We start from the raw sequence: 25,821 nt of genomic DNA, 5'->3' as shown, positions 1-25,821 counted from the left end.
ATACGATCAAACAACCCATAAGGGAAAGAAATATTTCTTTGAAAGATGCCTACATGGGTACAGCAGACAAGATCTATTAGAAGCGCATAAAGAAGACTGCAGAGGTGTTGGACAGAATGCTATCAGGATTGATATGCCTAAAGAGGGAAAAAATATATTAAAATTTGAACATTATTGTAATCAAATGCCAGTACTGTACGTAATTTACGCCGACTTCGAAGCACTTATCAAACTTATATAAAATACCGAACGCAATAATCAAGATAGTAGTTTTACGTACAAAACTCAAGAACATATTCCTTGTGGGTTTGGATATATAGTTGTAAGGTATGATGGGAAAACAAACCCGCCCGTGATTTACAGAGGTCCCAATGCAGCGGGAGAGTTCCTAGAATATCTACAAAATGAAGAGAGAATAATCAGGGAAAATTTATCGCGTAAGAAACCAATGTGTATGACGAGGGATGATTGGAGGGCCTATAAGAAGTCAACGAGTTGTCATGTTTGTAATAAACCCCTGAATGGGGATTCTGTAAGAGATCATTGCCACGTCACGGGTAATTATCGGGGAGCCGTGCATAACGAGTGTAACTTGAAACTAAAAATGAACTCTCAAACAATATCCATCCCCGTTGTGTTTCATAACCTTAGAGGATACGATTCTCATCTCATCATGCAAGCTATCTCAAAGACCGAAGGTCGCTTAACGTGTATTCCTAATAATATGGAAAAATACATATTGTTCTCGTTGACTAAAACTATACATTATACAGACTAGGATGGGAAAGCCAGAATAAAGCAAAGTAATGGGTTTAGATTTATAGACTCCGTACAGTTTCTGTTATCTTCCCTGGACAATTTAGCTAATGCGAACAATCCCGATGACTTTGCGATAACAAATCAATATACCGATAGGTGCCGTCATTTGTTGCTGAGAAAAGGTGTATAACCTTACGAATATATGGATGATTGGTCTAGATTCAACGAAACTAAATTACCAACTCTTGAATCATTCTATAGTAACTTAACAGAAATAAAATAACAGATGCCGATTATGAACACGCTCTGACGGTGTGGGATAAATTAGGTTGTAGGAATTTAGGTGATTATCACTATCTGTACTTAAAAACTGATGTACTGTTACTCGCCGATATATTCGAGATATTTAGAAAGACATGTTTAAAACAATACGGCTTGGACCCGGCATGGTACTATTCCAGTCCTGGACTATGCATTGTTGAAGAAGACCGGTGTAGAACTAAAACTACTCACAGATTACGATATGCACTTGTTTATTGAGAAAGGATTAAGAGGTGGTATATCGATGGTAGCGAAAAGCTATTCTAAGGCTACGAATAAATTAGTGGAAGGATACGATCTGAGAAAACCAGACACGCACATATTATATCTCAACGCCAACAATTTGTACAAATGGGCTATGAGTCAACCTTTACCCACGAGTGGTTTTGAGTGGGTCGATGTGAATGATATCAAAGTGGATGAAATCCCCTCAGATTCCGATAAAGGGTACATACTAGAAGTTGACTTGGAATATCCAAATTCATTACATAAAGATCATCACAGTTATCCGTTAGCTCCCGAAAGATTAATGGTTAATAAAGATTGGATGTCGGAATATCAACACTCCTTGATGGGTAATAGTAGGTTAGCTAATGTAGAAAAACTCATACCAAATTTGATGGATAAGACAAAATATATAGTTCACTACAGAAATCTCCAGTTATATCTATCGTTAGGTATGAAACTAAAGAAAATACACAGAGTTCTAAAGTTTGATCAAAGCCCTTGGATGGAGCCCTATATAAGACTGAACAGCTACCAGCGATTTTGAAAAGAACCTATACAAGCTCATGAATAACTCAGTATTTGGTAAAACTATGGAGAATCTGAGGAAGCGTGTTGATGTTAAATTAGTCAGGTCTAATGAGGAAGAAAGACTCAGGAAACTTATAGCCAGTCCGGCTTTTAACAGAAGCAACATATTCGATAACGACTTAGCCACGTTGCATATACAGAAGTGTAATATAAAATTCAACAGACCGGTGTACGTTGGTATGAGTATTCTTGACTTGTCAAAACACTTAATGTATGACTATTATTACAACGAACTTAAGAAGCAATACGGTGATAGATGTGAGGTGTTATATACCGACACAGATTCTTTGTTGATGGAAATACAAACCGAGGATGTGTATAAAGATATGGGAAAATAGATATGTACGACACAAGCGATTACCCAAAAGATAATCCACTGCACAGCGTAGTAAACAAGAAAGAAGTGAGCAAAGCTCACATACCCCCGTTATCCCCGCTGGTCAACAAAAAATAGTAAATAGTTTGTTAATTAATGAAATATTACATATTTCTAACTGATTTTAACTTCAATGTTTTAAAAACTAAGATTGAGTTCCAGTGACAATTGACACACACACCCCCCCACCCCCAATCATAGTGGTAAATGTAGCAAGTTTGGTGAAGCTAGGATACATAATATTGTAAACATGGATCGTACAAAAACTCTACCCAAAATTTATGTTTCTAATGTTTCCATGGAAACGGCAAAAATTAAAAAATTCAGAATCTTAAAACTAGCAAAAGGCACAAGTACTCATTGTGGTAAATGTGTGTAGCAAGTTTGGTGAAGCTAGGGTGCATGGTTAAAAAGTTATGGGCCGTACCAAAACTCGGATGGAAGAACGGACAGAAGGACGGACGAACGGAACGCTATATACCCCTGATTTACTTCGTGAAGGGGGTATAATAAAAAGGTGTTAGGTAAGATGAAGGATGAATGTGCTGGGATCCCTATAGCTGAGTATGTCGGATTAAGACCTAAGATGTATTCTATAAAGAAGTCTGTTAATGGAGAGATAAGGAAAGCTAAAGGCGTTAAGAAGTATGTGGTAAAAAAGCATATCAAACACGAACAGTATAAAGAAGCATTATTCAATGGTAGAACGTTCAAACATGAGATGAACTCTGTAAGAAGTTACAATCATAGGATATATGGATTAAGAATGAACAAGACATCATTATCCCCCTTAGATACAAAGATATGGATTGATAAGGATGGTGTAACTACCTATGCTTATGGTTCTGGTGGTAATACTGTATCGTCTGGAATTATGAGCAACTCTTCTCGTACAAATGCCCTGCCCGGTCCATCTTTAAGATAATAAAGAATAGGCTCTCCTTCTTTCATAACCAATCGACTAATGTTATATGTCTTAAGAGACCAAATCGGATCGGTTGCGCGACGTAGGCCTCCTTCGAGTTCACCGGGCTGATATAAATATCTTACGCTTACTCTATCCGGAAGTTTTTGTTCTTTGTCTCTCCTCAGTGCTGAAGATTCGGAAGTCACAGATTTCATTTTAATCACATCGTTACTTCATTATTCAGCGCTGATACAACAGCTGATAATCGTGTCACCCATTCGGTTGATCTCAATCGCTCGGATTTCATTTCAATCCCATATTGATAGCCAAACAAACGTTCTGCTAATGTCCTGTTAAATCTTTCAACGATAGCTTGACTACGGTGGGCCTCTTTTTCACCACGCCTGATTTCGACATCGTGCTTTGTTAACAGTTTAGTTACTGATCCCATAAATTCACGACCAGGATCTACTTGAAATAGCTTAGGCCATTTTAGTGGTCCACGTTTATGTATGCGGCTCAGTGCATTAGCTACTTCTGTTGAATCTTTCGAGGTTAATGGCTCAGCCTCTTTGTATCGACTAGCCACATCCACTACGGTTAAAGCGTATTTATATGTTTTGCGTCTTACCTTATCGTGGGGAAGAAACAAGAGGTCAGCCTGATGAACTTCATTCGTTGTAAAAATATCAAACTTCTTCCTCGGTATATAATGCGGTGTTGGTAAGTATATTTGCCACATCGCTTGTTTCTTTAACCAATCTTTAGATACCTTAGCCGCGGTGGCTAATTTTTTTATTGCTCCTATACCTTTCCAATATCCTTGTGGTCTACAATAAATTTTATTCATTATTAATTAATATCAAGGATTCTTTTAATATGATATTATGACGATTGTTAAATCTCATCATCATTTTGATATAAAACATTCCCTCTGTATTGGTGGTATAGGTATATGAATCTGGCTCTAGTGGAAGTGACCCAGAACCCCTATCATCTATACTACTGCTTTCTCAATATTGCTGACACATACTGAAATGTTGAAGAACTTGTCAGCTTGGATTGTAGCCCCCTAGAATGTTTCAGACGACAATATGGCTGCAGATATATCACTCATGTCATCTGCAATGACAGATCTGGACTGCCACATACTAAACACTGCACCTGCTCTAGTTGCCAAAACTCTGCAGACGATGATGAACCTGAAGGCTTGAGTGACAGTGACTAAATGATTCTAATAAGTATTGGAGAAAAATAATGAACTTGTTAATGAGTTACTGGCAATATTGAAGTAATTGTATGACACTTCAAAGTAAGTCAATATGATCAGCAATTATAGTACATAACATAGGCGAATTATCTTATATATGACAATAACACAATAGATGGAGTTCCTGGTCGAAACCTAAATTTTGACCTTTAAATTTCTCATACATTCCGATGTGAAGACAAAATATTGTCATTTTCCTGTATTGGCGGCCATCTTGGAGGCCATTTTGTCCGCCATATTGGATAAATCAAATTTCTCAAGCTCATATATGTAAGATACTTAAACGATTCATGTGTTCAAATTAAACGATTTGATGTACAAGAATGTTTGGGGAGTCATTGTAATTTTTTAAATATGCTTTTATATATTTGTGGGTTTTTTTTAACAGGATGGGGTTTGGATCACATTTAGTAAACTTTCATACAACATTACACCTGTATTGATTGTGGAAGTTTTTATAAAGCTCCTAAAGCATTCAGGCAGATTTTGAGATATCACATAACATGATTGTCAATATGGAGGTTACATTATCTTTAATTTTGAAGTAATTTGAAAATGAAAATTGAGTGATTTTTTCCTGTTTTTGACACAATTAGGCTGATAACTCAACTTAAACCATTTTACTACTTGTATTTGTGTTCTATTAGTCAGCACACAGATTTTGTTTATAAAATTAGCATTGCAATATGCAAAAAGTCTTGTTTAGAGCCATTTATTTGATTTACTTAATTCTGTAATACAAATATGCATTTTACCACCAAAAATCATGTCTGCCACCAAAAGAAATCACCACAACCATCATTTTCTAATGCAAAAATGACATCTTGTGAAGAAAAATGTGGTTGTGCTTTGTTCTACTGTGGGGAGGGGTTACTCCTTAAATAAGCCTCCTTTTAAGGGTTGGCCACTACTCTATAAACTCTGATTATGTGACTCTATTCAATTCTCCAGGCGGTAGACAACAGGTGAACATATTTGCCAGACGCATTTATCCTCAAATCTCAGATCATTTCACGTCAGTATAACGAAGCAGAGCAACCCTTATGGGAATCTAACTGTAGACCTAAGACCTTACACGAGTGAAAAGGAACGACAACAACCTAATATTTTAACAATGAATCTGAACAAAAAGCAGACAAACCTGTCAACACAACCCAATTTGCCCCCTAACAACAGTGCTGTAAAAGCGCTGATTCAACCAAGTAGCACTCAGATGTATGGAAACTCTCACCAACATCACACCAATACAAGAGCACACGAAGCAAACGTTCATACAAGCCAGAACTTCAACAGCAATAATTATTTTGATGACATAACAAGCGACTCTTCTGACGACGACACAAGTTCCCATGTCATGGCTATTACTTGTACCGATTGTGGAGTCTTAATAGTGAGTGAGTTGGGTTTAACGCTGCTGTTAACAGTATTCCAGTTGTATCACAGCATGTCAGCTTAATGTGGGAAGAAAGACTGAAGTGGTGCAGGTCCTAGACGTTTACCACTTCAGTGAAACCCTCGAGCACGGGTATGGTGCTGACAAACCTAGAAACAAATAATCAGGGCGAACCAGGATTCAAACCCACAATCATAGGTTTCTGGGGTGTCCAAGGGACACAACACTGTACAGCGAATTGCAGCACCTCAAATGCCCCCTATTCACATATGCTATCATCCAGATAAAAAATCTATCTTATGTATGTCATCTCCTTGGAAATTGTTGCAAAGTAACAGTAAAATTTGAAATGGTTCCTGGGGAAAACAATGAATGAAACGATACTATCACACATACAACTGTGTCAATACTGGTCCCAGGCAACAGACCGATCCAGTCTGTCAACCAAAATTGGCGCATGCCTCAGTTTGAGCCAATCAGAAGGCTGGGCGCGCCTTGTGGATTTGTCAGACTTACTTCCGGGGTCAAACCATACCCGACAAGCGACGTGGCTACGGTTTGTGCTATTTTCACTCGCAATATTCATTAATTATCGCTGGGATTAGATGTATACCTTTACCCAAACCCACAGGGTCGGGTGAAAAATGTTTGAGGCTGATCAAAGATGTGCGGTAGGCCTCACCATCTGATAAATGTCGCCACCATCTTCCATGGGACCCACGTCTGCTCGAAGGTGAGAACTTGCACGAATTTTCGCTCTTTTGCACATATGCATACTCAATATGGGTAAATGACAACACATAGCAAGTGATGATTTTACGCATGTTATAAACAAGCATAATGCTTGTAACTACAAAATCGTTTTTGAATTATGTATTTTGGCAACATCGGGCATTGAGTTAGCAGGTCATATTGCTGAAATGTGACACGCGAGACGGCCGTGACACACTGTAAACAAATATGACAGTGATCTGATTTCGGTAAGTGCAGACCGAAATCTAGTATTATTTACACTGAAGTACAATCTAGTGGAAATTGTACTCCTCTCTCTTAGATATGATTTATTTTGTTACAGATTTTTAGATATGATTTAGTTTCAAAATCAAAATAAGTCTATCTATTAATATTGCAAATTACTCGAGCATAATATTGCAAATTACTCTAGCAGTAGACATAGAAATATGATCATTGTCAATGGTTTTCGTTCCACAAAATCTTTTAATTTAATTCATATAAGTTCCCATTAAATCATGCTTTGACTATTTCAGCATTTCTATGAAGAGACAGGACCCATGCAGTAATGAATTACATGATCCTAATCTTGTGAAATGGAATCATCCCTTCAAGGTTAGAAAGAAGAGGAACATTTCGTGAGAAGGAAGTGAATTACTGAAATATTTTGACAGGTTGAATTAAAAAAATCATAGTTGATATAAGAGTGAGTGAGTGAGTGAGTATGGTTTTACGCCGCTTTTAGCAATATTCCAGCAATATCACGGCAGGGGACACCAGAAATGGGCTTCACACATTGTACCCATGTCGGGAATCGAACCCGGGTCTTCGGCGTGACGAGTGAACGCTTTAACCACTAGGCTACCCTACCGCCCCCTGTTGATGTTGGAGAATTATTCGTTTAAAATTGTTTGCAACATAAGTTATTCACTGGTAGTAGAAGCTTACTGATATACATTTTATTGAAACAATATAACTGTTTAAAATGATTATAAGTGTCTTGTCATTTTAATTAATTTACTGGAAATAATAGCAAGTTTTTTTATGAACTCAGAGTAACATATTCAAGTAATGATATAAATTATAATCTAATCAAGTTATTAATAATCATTCCAACAAGTTATTTAATTGATGCCGTATAAAAGTAAGATTAATATGATTTAATTGCACTAACAAACACTAAATGTTTGATAGTACAACATCCACCTGGTATAAAACTTAGCTTGTTGGCTCTTTCTTTAAGACATAATATTATTTGAAAAAACAATGTGCGCCCATACAACTATCCCTACGCCCCTACAACTGCCGATGAACTATGCACAGCTGGTCTGGATGTGTGCAGGAGGATCCCTAGGCCACAAATCGTCTGATCCACTCAATGTACAGGAGATGTGTGGCAGTGATCAATGCTAATGGTGGTCACACCAGGTATTGACTTACATTTTGGGTATTGACCCGAAACTGTGTAAGCCCTTAACATTTGAAAAAACAATTATGTCATCTGCCTTTTAATCCATTTAACTGTCTTCAGTCAAATCTTTGTCAATCTTGCCCTATTAGTATTTCTTGTCTTTACTGTTGAAAATAAATAACATGTATACTGCATACTCGACTTGCGTTTCTTTTGCGTGTGAGTATATTATTTAGTGTTATGTCCTATAGGCATGTGGTTTCTGGAGCAATAAAGGAATTATTTCTTAAGTAACAGACATGATGTCAACAGGTAATTTTGTTGATCAAAACTTTGAACTTATGACATATTTAAGTCTTTGGATGGCATTTAGAAGTGTTACCCATAAGGAAGAGAATTTAAGGATGGTGGTGATCCTCATAATTAAGAAGTTGACATCCATAAATTCTCTTCGTTATGAGATATTTGTTGTACTTAATTTACCCGGGGTACATGTTTAGTTGTTAACAGTAATAATTCTTGGATTCATGACAAGTCTTTTGAATAAAAGATCATATATGAATTTTAATTTGTGTTGTAAATTTCATCAATGCAAGTTAACTGATGGGAAGTACTGCAGACCCTGTCTTCAGATACTTTTACCGTGGCAGGTTTCCCTTTTCTGGAACATGGATCCCATTGATTTGATATAACCATGGCAGTTACAGGTGCTCATTTTATCTTGGATCTTCTCAATGTTTTCAACTGTTCTCACATCCATGTACCTAAATACTGGCAGTTTATTTAGTCCAATATTCTGGAAGTGTGATCAGGGATTTTTATCTAAATTTAGAATTCCAAACTAAGTGCGCTTGGCAGAGAGATCGGAGAAAAAGAAAATAACATAAATTCCTTACATTATGCTTTGTTTTAATGGCATAGATATGTTAAAACGTTTGAAGGGGGACAGTTTACTTACATCTGATGCAGATTTGGAGCTGAATATCAGCCTCTGAGCAGGTCTAGATTTATCCCTGGTGACATGCCCAACCCCATGTTCCAGATGCCCAAATAAAATGTATGTTATGATTCATTTATTATATAATAAAAACCAATGTAGGAGTGTGGGGAAATAACGTACACTAACTCTAAGCCTTTTAGGTTATATTGGTTTTACGTAGAGCACCAGACAAAAAACATGGGCAATGCAACTGTTGACAATCTATTTATAGATATCCACATGATTTGTAACTTCGTTGTGCTTGTGTTTACGGTTTCCAGTACTTTCCATACACTTAAATTACGATGGAAATTTTAACCCAAATTTAGTTACTCCGCCCTTGGATGAATAATTTATTATTGACAATATAGTATGCTCTGCCTGACATGAGTGCTTTGAAGTAGTGCACACTTCTAACTTTCAGCAGCCATGGTGACTTCCTCATTGACCGATACACCATTGCATCGGACTTTTGACTCATTCTCACTCTGATATGCAATTTGACAACTAAAATGGAACCCAAAACAGATCATGTATAACTCTCTTTAGATATTTTTGACACACGACCGGTAACAAAGCATTCTGAGCCAAATTCATCCCCTGCTCATTCAAGTTTCGCCGGCTGTGACGCCATAGCGAATAGCCAGCGGCTGTCCCCCCTAAAACGAGGACGGCAGCTTGTGGGCGGGGCTTATCGGTCGGGCCTGGATCGGTCTATTACAGACAGTTCTTTTTAACTGTCAATGATCAAACTTGACTGTCTTCTCCTCACAAAAGACTATCCACAGAAGATCTTTGGTCCCAATCCATTGATATCTGTCAAAACTATTATTCAGAAAAAGGTCACTGACCTTTGAAGAACTATACAAAGGACCAAATGTGTTTTTAAAAACATATATATTTGTCAATTGTATTGTCCAAACACTTGCAATTGCATACAAGTTAGCTAATAAATCAAGTGCTTAATGTACCACAAAAAGCACAAAAAAATAAAAATAAAAAATATATATGTATAGATGACAAAATAACTTGTTATAAATGTTCCTTTTATTGTAAAGTTGAACAAAAATAATATCAGTAGAAATAATGTGAAAATGGATACTTTGGCAAAGTGTGGTAAAATTGCTGCTTCATTATATTTTGCTGATATGATACTGATAAATGAATAATAGAGCAACAAGGCTCTGTAGCTCACCTGATATATGAAGAAATAATTTTATGATGCTTCAACCATATTTTCATGACATATTATTAGTGAGCTAATGACAAATTGCTGCACTAAACTATGAAAAAGATCACACAACATATCTTACAAACACAGTTTATGACAATGACGTTTCCTCCACAATCTGGTTATTACAAAAATAAGATTCTAAATCCTTTTGATAAATTAGATTTTAATAATATCTGAAGCAAAAACTTAAAATAACACACAATGAAATGAATATGAATTAGATTTCTTCATGAGAAGGAATCTAACATATTAAATTTTAGTTTCATCAGTCAAGCAGAATCAGAGGAGAAGATAATTAAAAGCACAGTAAAAGTGCAAAAGTATTTCTATTGCAAAGGTCAGTGTTGGGGTAACTGAGAGTCATGTACTTGTAAGTAGTCTGGCACAAAAAAGTCCTTGTTAGGAAAGACTGTAGGTCCCTTACCATTACCTCCACATCCGAAGCAATGGTTTGACAGGCCAACGGGTAGCTAACACACTTGGCAAATTGGCTTCCACACTTGCCCCGCAGTCCATGCACAGCTTTGACCTGCTTGAACTAGTTTTGGTATTTTCTCCTTTATCCCGAGGTGTAGGATAGTGATACTTGGACCTGGACCATCCTAATGAGAGTTGTTTACCACTTTCCACTGCTCCCCAACCTATAAAGATAACTTGATGCCACAAGACAGTGGGTAGTGCTCAGAAATGATTTTTCATTTTGTGATTGATAATTAACATCATCAATTGATCAATAATTGATAATATATTGACAGCTAATGTTAACATTAATGAAAAGCTCTCAGAAGGTTTATGTTTTATGGATGCTTTTGCGATGTCAGGTTGTTTCCTTGAGACTGTTTTCTTTGGTATCCTAATTGCTAGCTTACTTCAATTTGTATTCATCAGTTTGGAAGTAAAGACAAGACTCACTGACAAGTTTATGACTTAATGGTATTCACACAGTACAACTGTTTGGTACAACTTGTTGTATGTAATCAGTTGTACGAACTGAAGTATACAACTCGGCATTCACATGGCAGGAAGTTGCATACAACTCAGATCTGAAAAATTAAAAAAATGGTTTGAAAAGCAAAAATTGCTAAATGTAGTCTAAGTTTCTGCTTTGCTAATAAAAAGGCTTATAAAATAAGTAGCCACACTCGATTATACACAGATAAAGTACAGTGTGACGAAATGTATTATTTGGCAGCTTTAAACTGTGAGCAAACAAAATACTGTCTTATTTCCGAACAACATTATGACAATTATTGATAACCACATTGGTTCATTTTCAAGGATAATGAATGATTTTCATCCATTTTTTGTTTTGGTAATAATATAGAAGAATGTCCAATAAAAATCAAGAAAGTGTCCTATGGCCAGTTGAAACGAGATACTTTTAGGGTTTATCCCAATTTATAACAAATGTTGAAGCGGTACCACAAAAAGTAACAGTATATATACTACCATTAATATTTCTTTACAGTATAAAAAAATTTGATTAAAAGAACGGAATGTCTCTTTATCAAGAAAACAGCTCCCCAACCCCACTCACTAATGCACACGAAGGAAATATGTATAGCCTGCAGTGTGTTACATTCACAAAGCATCTTTTAGGAAAAATGTCAACTTCTATGTTAAAAAACCCAGCAGATTATAAAAAGTTTCATAAATTCTATGTCATTTGAGGTAATATTAGTAACAGTAATTCAGTCATTTACTCATTTTGCAGCATCACATTTTGTTTACAGGGTGAAAAGATATTTAAGAGATATTCAAACAATAATTCCATGAAACAGTAAACTACTTTATGAAGTGAATGTGCTGTGTACTATAATTCACACGCACCTCAAAGAAAATAACAAATATGTACAACAATGTTGACATATACTAATACGACATCACTACCAGTAACGTCCCTTCACAACATACAGTAGATAGTTCACTGATTGCAGTACACACAGACTGTTCAGAATAGGTTTTGCCATGATGTTGGGATTGCATATACATAAACGAGTCATGTGAGTTAAGTAATGTGAATCAATCTTATATCAACATGTTCTATATGTTTTTATGATTCCATTCTAGCCTTGATACTATGTGGAAAGGCAGACCAATACTGTTGTCAATGTGTTCCTGATTTTGCATTGGTCGTGGCGTCACGTTGAAAATCTATGACATGTGTTTGTGTGTGTGATGTATTTTAAGTTTTAGAAATGTATTGTGGATCTAATCTTATCTAGGTCTACACAAGAGTGTACAGTCAAATAGCCTGACGTTTCAAATAACACTATGAACAAATTACCGGTAACCTTGAGAATAGGTCAAATGCATTCAAAATATATAATTTGTGACAGGTTATGTTACATACCGTATTCGACGTAATAAGTGCCCTGCTCTAATAAGCACCCACACTGATATTTGCTAATATATTGGCTAGTGAACAATCCCAATTAGCATCCCATCCGATTGAAGACTTATTTATGCACCCTTAATTATGGGCAAATAAATTCTGGAAAAATACATCTGTCGTATATAAACTTTTCAGGCTGTCAGCATAAACCACGAAATTTATCTTTCAACTCTGTTTTTTACACCAAAATAATATTTTAATAAGAGCCCCCTATTTCTAATTTTGAGGGAGCCCTGGGCACTTATTACGTCGAATACGGTACCTACTTTTCAAAGGTCCTTTATTGAATGGTGACACTTAGGATACGGAAAAGCAGAAATTACCGATGAGAAACAGAATTGCCATTTCTGTTTACAAATTGACGTGTAAATATCTCGTGATTTTCATACACAATTTGATTGGCTGCGTTCATACATCTAGTATGATCTAGCATGAAAATAGAGCAAGTCCTATTTCGTACAACTCACATCCAACAAGTTGCATACATCAAAAACTGGCCCAACCCACTCAATGCAGCAATTATGGTAACAAAATCTATGCTGTACACATTCAATAGAAAAAAGTCAAACCAATCTTTTTAACTAATTCAAAAAGAAATACTTAGATTTTATGAAATTACAAAATGTATTGCATATTCAAATTGTAATTACCGTACTCAAGTTTCCATGCCTTCTGGCCTTCCCTACATGTATTATTTAGAAACTCTGTTTAACTATGATATATGATCTGTCCATGCTACAAACATGCCAATAATTTCACAATAAATCCAAGCACACTCTATAATGTATTATATTGAAATGTAAAATATGATGGAAAATGGAATAAAAAAATAAAATAATAATAATAAAAAAATATATATAATACGCCCGGCCTGCCTGTTCACCCTGTAACAAATTGTATACAAGTGGTTGTACTGTGTGATTGCCCCTTTACCCTAGCAACATGTTTTCTGTCTTCACAAGTGCCTTTGTTTTATCAACCAATCAAATATTTGCTTTGTGTCTACATCACAATTTTGCAGGATATATTAAAGATATTTCTGTGTAAAACAGCCAGGACCAAGTTTCAGAGGATATAAAGTTAATGACAACAGCATGAACAGTCAGATGAAGGACAGTGTGCCATGATAAACACTCACTTTACTTTCTGTCAGGTGAGCTTTCTGAAGTTGTCACCTTGAACATCATATAAAGAAAATGAAATTTGAGTTGATATGTACATCATTGTAATAATCATCCACACAAAGCATCAGTTTAATACCTGAATATTTAACAAGATTCAAAACACATGACATGTCAAATAATCCTTTGGTCAAGGTGTCTGAAGTATCTATGTAACAAAATATCAAAGAAAAGTTTCAGCCAAATTTGGCTGACATATAACATGGTACATTGGTATTAGAACATTGAAACATACCTTTGTTTCACATGGAAAAAGAAAATTTAATCACTGTAACGTACTCATACTCTCAGAGGGCAATGATCACAAGACCAAGTTGCACAATAATCTCAGTCTCGTTTCATTGTGCAATCACTAAACTCTTTCAGGTGGTTACCTTGACACTCAGGGCAGCAGGCAATGTCCATCAGATGAATGGTTGTTGGGTGTAAGGGGCATGTCACACGAATGCGACCAATAAAAACATGTCCACATGCCTGACACAGAATGTTCTTTGTTTTTCGTTCACATGAACAACTTCCACTGAAGTGTCTGTTCAGGTGTTGCATCGTCTCTTTTGCAGGTGCTGCTGATGTGCTTCCACTCTATAACATAAAAACATTATTCAGCTATGTAGCACAAATAAAGTCTGATTTGTTCATAATGGTCTCAAAACAGTTCAGCCAATAACACATCAAATCCAACAGCCCTCAGGGTTGTATCTTGGCTATGCAAATATTTGGTTATGCACAAGGGGTGCAACGATACAGAAGGTCACAATGCTGTACTTATCTCTACACACTGGTCACAATACCATACATATCTTGATATGACAGAGTAACAACTTGACATTCCACATAGCACTGCTTTTGTCAATTTTCATGTGATGACAGGAAAGACGTAAATCTGATTAGTTAAATAATGGCCACCAACTGTTTCTTCATTTTCACTTGCTCTCTGCCATATTTAGCTTGTGTGTAAGCAGCCGGTCTGATGCGCCCTACGTTTCATGCCTAGAGCTTGGCTGTTGAGTAAATGTAAACACACACACACAAAAAATACCAGGACGCTTTAGCGAGATGATGATTGGCGACCATTTAATAACAGCAGTCATTGCAGGCTAGAATGGGTCTCTTGCTACCCATGCCTGTCATATGAGGCGAGTAACAGGATCAGGTGGTCAAGCTCGGTGACTTAGTTGATACAAGGCATCATATCCAAATTGAGTACATTAATGCTTATGATGTCAACCATAGGATTGTCTGTTCTAGACTTGATTATTTATGGACCACCATCACATAGCAGCAATACTGCTGAGTGCGGCCTTAAACAACAAACAAACATTTGTTTAGTTATGCATAGCAATACAGTCCATATGTACTCTGAATGTGACAGTGCATCAGAGTTGCACCATTAGTATACACATGGTACACATCAATTATTTACCCAAGCTGTACTATTTCAAATTCAGTCAGTCAACAGAAAGCTGATCTACCAGATAATTTGATTGGGCAATTCATTGTAATTCCCTTTCATACATGTACAATGGAAAAAAAGTAACTGTGCTTCAAATACAGTTCATTGAGTATTGACTTTCACTTGTAAGTTCATTGGGGTATGGACCTTTTTAGAATAAGGACCAAACTGAAAGAATGTTGGAGCTTACAACAATGTTACTGAATCTTTCAATCAGAATTTAAGGTTGTCATTTGTCAGTTGGGAGCATGATACTCACACATGTGGTTTTAGAATATGAACAGCACACGTTGCTCATAAAACAATTTTGTTTAACTGTAAATAAGGCTTAAGCTTAAGCCAGTCTACAAGCTGTGGGTATGCTGCAAACAGGAATTGTGCAAACCAAAGTTGCCAGACATTTTAATGTTCACTGAAACACAATATCATCTGTTTGGAGATGTTATCTATAGCAGGGCAACATTCATGACAACCATTTTGTCTTGGTGCATACCAAACTGCCACTTTAACAGCTCAGACAATTCCTGGGTTGAGACCAAGGAGTAGCACAACCATATGCAACTGGTTGACAAAGCACAACATCCGGCCCAGATGTTCAGCAATAAACACAAGTTTTGCTTCCATGTTACCGTCAGGCACACCTAAATTGGAGTAGACAGCAGCTGATGTTCTGAAGACAAGATTGGAACAGCATACTGTTCACAGATGAGTACAGGTTTCATCTGGACAGCTCTGAAGGTCTTGCAAGGTCTACAGGTGAATGTTTGTGTTACTCAACATTGTCAGTTTGAAGTTGGAAGTGTAATGGTATGGGGCAGCATTATCATGGGAGAACACAACTCATCATTGTTAATGGCAATTTAAATGGCATACGCCACCAGCACAAATTGTTCGACCCTTTGTGCAAATGCAGAGACGTAGTGTCACATTGCAGCTGGATAATGGATAATACACATAAGGAAGAGAATTTATGGATGTCAACTTCTTTATTATGAGGAACACAACGTTTCTGAGTATATACTTACTCCTTCATCTGGTGAATTAATGCTATGAAGCAGAAAACATATAAATAGTTGATTGTTAATAACAAAGTTGGGATGAAAAACAAACACGGATGTTCCTATCATAGTTACAGCATAGAGAATTTCCATCTCGGTTTTCAAAGTCCAATCATACTGAAAATTTTACAATAAATTGTACATTTATAATACTATCCTATCCTACACTGTGAATATCATCCTTGTTCTTTGATATTGGTGTGGAAACAATCCCAAAACTAAAAAAATCCACCCAAACACATCCCAGCCATCTAACACTGTTCATTTATCCCACATTGGTTGGTGGGGCACAGATACCCAAGCCTGAAAAAGACATCAAACATAAGATGTACGTGAGACTCTTGCAATCGTTATATTGTTAAAAGTCGTCAATGAAAAGAACTTGTGTATGGGCTACTTCTAAAATAGAACCCCTTTGCACCACTTGGAATGTACTTATCCTGAGGTCGAATGACCGCATAGCATATAAACTAGGCCTTGACTTAAAACTTACCGGGTGAACCTGTGGGAGAGGGCGAGGTCTTCCAGATCATCTGGGCCTAGTATCGAGAAAAGCGGAGGGATGTGAACAATCTATCTGGCTGACCAGGGAGTTGGTACTTTGTAATGAAGTCCCATTGTAAAGGAAGACTGTCTAGAGTGTGATATGCTCAAGGTCCTTTTCAGCCAAGGCTTTGTAAGCTTCAGATGATAGACTATGTAGTATGACGTTCAGATCCTAGCCAAGAGGTCTGAATCGAGACAACTAGTCCGCTAGTTTGTAAGATCGAATCAGCACTTGTAATTCTGCCATCGTTGAAATTTTTGATCCTCTGGTCATGGCGATCACTGAATTATTGGTTTGTTTGTTGTTTAACACCTCACTCAGCAATATTCCAGCCACCTGACCACCCGATCCCGTTAGTTGCCTTTTACGACAAGCATAGTCACCTTTTACGGCAAGCATAGGTTGCTGAAGACCTATTCTACCCCGGAATCTTCACGGGTCCGGATCTTCAGTGAATTGATAACAGCCAAATAATGATAATAATAACAATAGGCCATTTATATTGTACATATTACATTCTGAATGCTAAGGGGATGCTGTAGTCTGGGATCGAATGACCCAAGTCTTGCAGTATCCTTCAAATGCCGTCCACTTGTGCACCTTCAAGATTGCTTTGTTACTGCTGCGGAAACCGCTAGACTGACTATGGGGACACACCAGCGACACATTAGTGCGGACACCGTGATTGACGAGCAGACACCTCCACTGTCACAGGCCACACCAAGGACTTTCTGACACCACATCATCGCCAGGATTGTCTTCAGTGGGCAACACAGCACCGGCATTGGCACCACCAGCAGTGGAGAAGAGTCCTCTTCTCAGAAGAGAGCCGTTACTGTATCTCAACAACAGATAAAAGAGAGAGAGTCTGGCGACGACATGGGGAATGTTATTTGGATGCTTGTGTTGTTGAGAGAGACTCGTGGGGTGGTCCGAGCATCATGCTGTGGGGTGGAATTGGTCTTGCACAGAGGGTCGGCCCTGTGGTCTTCCAGAACATCGGTTCAGGGAGAGGCAATGGTGTCAAAGCAGCTCAGAACATTGATCAAGACTTGAGACCACACACCATACCTCATTTGGCACGTCTCCGCAACCACGAGTTTCAGCATGATAATGCCTGTGCCCACACTGCAAGAGCTAATGAGACATCCTCCAGCAGAATGGCATCAGAGCCATGCAGTGGCCAGCCCTCAGTCCCAATTTAAACCCCATTGAGCACCTGTGGGACGAGATTCAAAGACGGCTGAATGACGCCCTACCAAGGCCGACAACTGCAGCTGAACTGCGTCAGGCATCCCTCAGAGTGTTGGCTCAAGTGCCTATGGCTTTCATCAACCGCCTCATCCATTCCATGTATCGACGTTGCACGGCAGTCATCAATGCAAATGGCGGACACGTCACAAGATACTGACTTGTGATGCCATTTTCTCAGAGACTAGTGTTGTGTTTCACTTTAAGAATATTTGACACTTTAATTTCAACCTTGATGATCAGTTTTGCCAAGTTTCATCTTTTTAATATACGTCAAAGTATGTTTACAGTGTTTGGACAAAAAAGGTTTCTTATATAACTATCCATGGTGATGTTTCTTTTGTGGTTAAGTATATATAGATTCACCAAGTCACGATTCTTAAGGGATGACTCAATGTCTTTCCGGGTTGAGCGTCTGAATGTCGACGTCTAGCTCTGGTGTGCTGCATAGATGCACTCCCAGTTCTTGTATCAAGGTGACGATGAAACGTGGTGCATTGGTGTGTACAGCTCCATGTGCAGACATTAAAGCCCTACTGAAAGCTGGTGACCTGATCACTTACATGTATAACTCGATATCATTAAGTGCCTGACCAATGAGTCTACAGCAGTAGCCTGCAACCTCGGGGTATCGCGGTACTTGTCATGTATGCTGAACAGAACAAAATGCACTCACTAACCATTATGATTATTCGTGTAGTAGTATAGGTAATGATGGTTCTGGACCACTTCCACTGGAGCCGGATTCATATACCTATACTGCTACTACAGGGGGCATTTTTTATGCCAAAATGATGATGCGATTCAATGATAGTCATAAGATTAAGTTAAATTGGGTCTAGCTCACCAATACCTGGGGCCAATCATTGCTTTAGATGAGCCTAAATGGTAATAAAAATATTCTTTATTATTTTTATCAATAAAGCGATATTCAACATTTTTATTAAGTTCTTCGTTCATTTAACTAGGAGACCAGACTATATAATTACACTCTTCTTGTAAATTGATAAGAAACAATTGATAACCGTATTTGGTTGGTTTGACATCACTGATATAATAAAAACTTTGTGGTAATTCTCTCCATTTAATAGCTTTTTCAACTGTTGTGTTGTAATTCTCCATTATTATATATTTATGTAAGCATTTGTCTAAATGTGATCTAACGATAGTAAGCAATCTATTTTTAATCTCCAACCAGTTCTTTGGTTTTGGCACGGAATAATTGACGCGCTTGTTCCCTCCCCTGTTCTATGAACTTTTTTTTCTCGTCTTCGCTAATACCACTGGTCTTATGAGAATTTGATCGAATCTCCTGCTTCATTGCATTGTATTTGGTGAGTTCCGACAGCACTAAACGAAACTCATCCTCGGATATCTTACAATCGACCATTGCTGTCGAAATATGATCCTCAATGCTGTTCAACTTTGCTTCAGCGAGTATCCGGATACTATCGTGTTTTAATGCTTTCTTTTGCAACCTACAAGACATGAATTTTATCGCTATTCCTGTCAGTCCCAAGACTCCGGCGGCTATTTCCATGCCGAGCACAATAGGCGCGGCGATTATAGTTGATAATAAACCAACACCTGCTACACTGAGTCCCATGCCAGCTGCTACAAGCGCGGTGTCAACTCCGTCCAGAGCATTCACGGCTCTGCGATACTTTTTATACAATCCAAGTCTCAACTCTCTATTCGATGTTTTATGTCGCTTATTTGATGTAATCGAAATCCATCAACAGTTTCCATCTTTTCAATTGCTTCATCGAGCGCTGGATATAAACCCATAGTGTATATTACGATCATATAATAGTCTTTAATTGGTCTTGCTAAAATGTTTTGAGACTATACATCAACCTTATTAAATGTATATTAAACGGCAAGAATATCTTAGTAAGAGAAATACTACCACTTTTAATAATTTGGACCCCCTCAAGGGTTGCAACGGGCGATGCTCCGATATGAATAATACTGCAACGTTGACGCTCGTGTTTCTTGAGCCATTTAATCGATAGACCTGGTAATATTTCGAAGGCATCTACCGGTACATCTCCGAACATGACTTCAATAATAAGCGTAGAAAGATTAGGTATTGCACTCAAGTTAACTTTAATTTCATTGAATTCAGTAACCAAATTTAAACTAACATTTTTTACTGCTGGACGACTATATAACATATGACCTGGGTTTTCTGGCAGGGGAGCGACTAACACACTTTTTTTGTTTTGATGGGATATAAGCCGCGAGTACGAAGCCACTATTTATTATCTTAGTTAAATTATGTGCCTTACCCATCATCGCATACGGTGGGGTAATGACAATATTCAATAGCCACTCGATGTTTGCTTCGACCATAGTCCATTTTTTATCGTCGTTGCGAGTAAGATTGTACGAAGTGTTTTTCTTAAGGAGTCTACTAACAACGTCGACATCACTTAAATCTTCTAGATTACCCGTGAATGTAACTTCTTTCCGACTGTATACATTATCGTGTAAGTGTAAAGCGTATAACTTACCATCGGTACCGGGTTTACCGAATCCTTCTGTGTCTCCGAGATCGGAAAGCGCAATTGTATTACATTGTCTGAGCGTTCCAGGGCCTGATGCATCAACCATTATTTATAATATGGAGTGTTACACTTAAGTATCCTATATGTACAGGTTGGTGTTTTACATCTAATACAGAAATTTTGAGGTCTGAAATAATACCCCGCTTTAATTTTTTATATTGTAATGGTGAGAAAGATTCCGTTCTGCCACTATTGTATTTTTCATCTTTAACTGGAACACATCTGAGTAGAGTTGAAGGACTTTCTAGTTGAATATTATCCGTCGTGCTTATTTGATCAAGATGGATGCACAACTCTTTATAGGGAACTAAATCGGGTAAATCACGTCCCTGATTTGGTGCATCGATTACTGAAATTACTCTCCATCCAAGTGTAATTGCTAAGTTCTCGTAAAGAAGTACACCTCTTCCTCCAGTGTCTAATTTCAGTACCCATTCGACTCATTTTGTGTGAGACTCATTCCATTAGGCTTAAAAATTTCATTATTGAGTGAGCATACGCTGTAATACCCATCAGGTATAATAATGGTTTTGTTAATACCTGATTTAATAATCTTATTATTTCTTTTCACAGCACTTATATTGGTCCACAGCGGGTAATACGTTACATCGCATAGAGCTACTTCGAGCTGTCCATCCGAGTTATCAATAGTATGAAGCAGTTCAATAGACTGACCATTTGTTATTCCCGGGAGTGTAACATACATATTAAATATACAATGATACTATATCATAACTTAAATATGAAATCGAGACAGATTACTAATCTATCGATTATGGTAAATTCCTATGGTGATGATTTTTTCGTTAAATTACCCGATATCTTTGAAAAGTACAGGGTCACGGCAACTAGCGATAAAATGGTGCACGATTGGTTTCACAATCCGATGCAATTTTGGCAGAATCAGTTAAACTTTGCCATATGGTGTGCCACAACGGGATGTGGCGTATCTGTTAATGCTCCAGTATTTAAACTTTATAAGTCTGGTATATTATTTAACGTGTACTATCAGATTAGACGTATACTTAAAGAAATTAGTGCTCCATTACCGCATGATCGAGCGTGGAATTCCACAAATAATAATTATGATAGGTCTGCGTATGAGCGTATTTGTCAGGAATTTAATGTTTCTACGATTAAAGATTGGCGTATTAAAGGAGCAAACCATGGTCTAGGTGTTCCTTACACAGAGGAAAAAATAACCGTCAAAGAAGAAAGCGATTATGTATATAAAGAACTTAATAAAGATAAAGTTGATTTTCCTAAGTTGTTGCGAACCAGCAAACTTTACACAAGAATATATGATCATTATAAAAAAAACAGTCATTGGTATAAAGGCTGGGAACTTTATAGTAACGATTCGAGAGGGGATATTATGAGTTTTAAGAGTGGGTCTATTTATATTGTTAAAAAATTTATACAACTGAACGAATGAATGAATTTCTTAATGATAAAACGGAAAATAATTTTACTAACCCAGGATTTGTAAGATTTAATGAATCGATAAGATCTTATGTATGGGCAATTCTCGGTGCACAATCGCAAACACGAACGTCCATTATCGGTACTGGGGCGGCGTTCGATGCGCAAAAACAGTTTGTGGCAAACGTGGAGGACACCATTAATTCACCAGTTGACATACCATCGTCTATAAAGCGTTTTCAAGATGTATTACAGTACGCTCAATCCAAAGTGGACTACGTTTATGCGCCGGGACTATACATGTCTCCAAGTGATATGGAACTTAAGATCGGTCAAGTGATAGGTTATAATAATAAAATTGTTATTGCTACCGATCAACAAAAACCAGGTATTAATTCAGATATGAATGTCGAATTAATAACGCAAACAATCACAGGCGAAAAGGGAATAGTCAAGCCACAGTTATCTGATCAAACATCTACTGACGCACAACCACAAGTACCACCACATATCGTGGCTAAAAATCAACAACATATCGATGAAAAAACAGAGCTTGTATTAGGTGGAGTCGCGGTTGGTTTACTCATGATTTGGTTAGCGAACTGATTTGGATAAATAGTTCTTTACGGATACGTACAACAGCCCTGCAATTGCTACGATCAGTGCCCACAAGTTTTGTCTAAGCCAAGTGGTGGTCTTAGCTAATAAATTCAATAGCCAGGAAACCATACTCCCTATTATACCGGGAAGTGCGGCCGCGGCTTTCTCAGCGAGCTTTCCCAGTGCTGAACCTAATGCTTTTAAATGCTTTTTTATCCACTCTTTTTTATCCACCACCACCTGTACCACCTGTGCCACCAGTTAACGCGAGAGTCAAAGTCGATATATTAAATCCCAGCGCGGTTAAAATACTGGCAATTGTTATTCCCTGTTCTCTGAACAATGTTTTAATTTTATCGACAAGTGTAGTGTCATCGTTGAGGACTCGATCGATAGTTTCTCGAATTTGACTGATTTGCGAACGAAGTGCCTCTCTATTAGTGGAAGCAGCCTCGAGGTGGGCCGATCTTTTGTCTTCTAAGTTACGCAATCTTTCCGCTACGCTGCGTCTACTGAATTCATCGCCCGCCTGTTCAAGTTTTGTTGTCTCGTAAACTATATGCTTGTCGATTTCGGATATCTTGGCCATATTATTGGTGAGTTCTCCCCGCATTGTTCGCATTGCCTATCAAGACCTCGTAATTCCCTAATACTGAACTCCGAATATGGTGATACACTGACCGTGGAATTATCGTAGTAGGTACCCAAGATTTCTTTGAGTCCGTCCGAGGCCACCTTCGAGGAAGCTTCCAAATTATCTGTGTTACTGAGTTCAGTACGCACAGTCTGAAGAACCTTAGTAGTCTTCGCGGAAAGTCGTGAGTAGTCTACAAAACCTAATTTGTCACGAACAGTGCTGATACCATGTTTAGTGGCTATCGTAGACAAGGCTAGGGGCTTACGAGTACGGGAATGCATAAGGTCAATATCCGGAGAGCCACGCAGTCGCAATATTCCTTTACTATCTATCTCAAACTTTGAATACTCACGAACAATAGGACTATCATCTTTAAAGGTATCGTAATAATCATTGACGGCTGGTTTCAAAAGTTCATCATTTACGGTTGGGTTCAAAAGTTCATCGTTAAGATTTGTAAAGCTGGTTTCATCAGTACCCTCTTCGATTGGATTCGGGTTATCTAAATAATCTAGATCAAAATCAGTCATTTTTATATTAAACATATGGTTATATTATTTCAATATAACAATGTCTTCGCAATACGGACGCAAGTTAAACCCACAACGTAGACTTCGAGATCCATTAGGGGTCAAAGCAATTCGTCAGTCTGTAACTATAACTAATAACCCTAGTACCATCGATCAGAATCAAACACTTCTGGTTCGCTTTCCTAATCTCGGCGCACACGATGTGTTAGTTCCGGGAACTGTCCGACTAGCATTTACGATTATTTTGACTTCTACCGACGTTAACAGGGAGCCCGTTCAGAACATAGGTCGTGCTATCGTTAAGAAAATCGCTATTAAAATTAGCGGTAATGAGGTTTAGAGTATCGACGTATACTATTGTTACATGGATCTCTGGAGAACGGATAAAGAGCGGGAAAACTTACAATACCAAGGTATTTGTAATCGGAACACATTGAGACTGCGCGTAGGTGCTGAAAATGGTGATGATACCGTTGAAAAGATAAGGCCGTTGCCGACGCATTAGGTAACCGATTCTATATTCCCCTAGACTTTGAATTACTAGATTCCCACATGCCCTTTTATCAAGCATCCCTAGGCGATAGGTTAGAATACGAACTCACTTTTAATGACTACGATAGAGTAATCAGAACCGGTGGTGAAGATGCTAGCTATTCCATTGACAATATCTTGCTGGAGTACGATATGATAACAGATCCCGAATTAGCCAGACAAATTCGTAACCATTATACAGGAAGTTTAGCCATTTTGTACGATCGAGTGCTGTGACACCGAAAGATCATGAGGGACAAAAAAGATACGATGTGGAATATTAATCTTAACGTCCCCACGAGGTCGTTGAAGGGTATTTTAATGTTGTTCGAGGACCCCTCCGATGCGTTTAAAAGAAATACCGAGAAGTTCTACAATCTCAAGATTACAAAAGTAGAATTGACTATCGAGGGCGTGCCTAATCAACTATATAGCCAAGGAATGCTAGCGTATCACCAGTGGGATGAGATTAAAAAACTTCCTTCTATAAAACGAAGCCCGGAAGTTATCGCGTTTGTGAAAGATCTGTCTCTCGGGAGTGTATCGATGGGTGAATACCTCACCACTAAGTACGCGCTATGGCTCGACATGCGAACAACGGACGATGACCAATTACACGGCAGTGGGAGGAGAATAGAAAATGCTAGCGAGGGTGCCACTATACAGATAATGAAGCTCCAGGAATTGGCTGGTAAATTATACATATATTTGTACGTGATTATGGATGTGCATATACATACAGAATGGACGATTCGTGCAAGCAATCTATTAATAATCTTTTACCTAAAGATCCGCACTGCGCTATCATATGCGGGCAAATGGGCTGTGGAAAAACAGCTTTTATTCTAGATATTTTACAAAGTTATTATAGGGACGTTTTCGATCATATTATTATTCTGTGCCTGACTATAAGCGTTAATAAAACATACCTATCGAGAGATTGGGTAATGAATGACGATGGGGTACACAGAGTCGATCAGGGCGATCGTTTACAAGACTGTTTACGAGTAAGTCATGAAAAATACAAAGGAGAATCAACCCTTTTCGTAATAGATGACTGCAGCGCGAGTAAAGAACTCACAAAAAAGAAAGATATGCTTTCGTATTTAGCATTCTCCGGTCGGCATACTCAACATAGCGTTTGGGTACTTACTCAAAAATACAACTCTGTCCTGAAAGATCTGAGAGAGCAGACCAAATGGGTAGCACTGTTTCATCGCAAAGACCGAGATTCATTCGAGGAATGTTTACGTGAAAATGATGTTATTTATACCAAGCTCGAACAAGATAAAGTCAGAAAACTGTTAGCGGCAACGATGCACTGTAAACTCGTATTAAAAACTGATCAACCAGCTGCTTATGCAATTGCTTAGCAAAATGTGGCAAAATTATAGCAAAATGTAGCAAAATTATAACAAAATTATAGCAAATATAGCAAAATGTAGCAA

At 37.8% G+C, this 25,821-nt stretch overlaps 1 long non-coding RNA gene across 1 annotated transcript; it reads right to left on the bottom strand.

The window, feature by feature from the left end:
• Positions 1–8,599: 8,599 nt before the first annotated feature.
• On the bottom strand, positions 8,600–14,249 carry LOC124151846. The gene is made up of 3 exons (XR_006863421.2): positions 14,149–14,249; positions 13,732–13,768; positions 8,600–11,241 (listed from the first exon to the last, which is right to left on the bottom strand). It is a non-coding gene; the product is annotated as an uncharacterized LOC124151846 (long non-coding RNA).
• Between the last annotated feature and the right edge of the window lie 11,572 nt (positions 14,250–25,821).

Source organism: Haliotis rufescens, unplaced genomic scaffold (genome assembly GCF_023055435.1).
Source record: "Haliotis rufescens isolate VD_foot unplaced genomic scaffold, xgHalRufe1.0.p SCAF_7, whole genome shotgun sequence".
Taxonomy (NCBI): domain Eukaryota; kingdom Metazoa; phylum Mollusca; class Gastropoda; order Lepetellida; family Haliotidae; genus Haliotis; species Haliotis rufescens.
The sequence above is the reverse complement of the archived record's forward strand: the minus strand, read 5'-3'. Positions and strand labels throughout refer to the sequence as shown.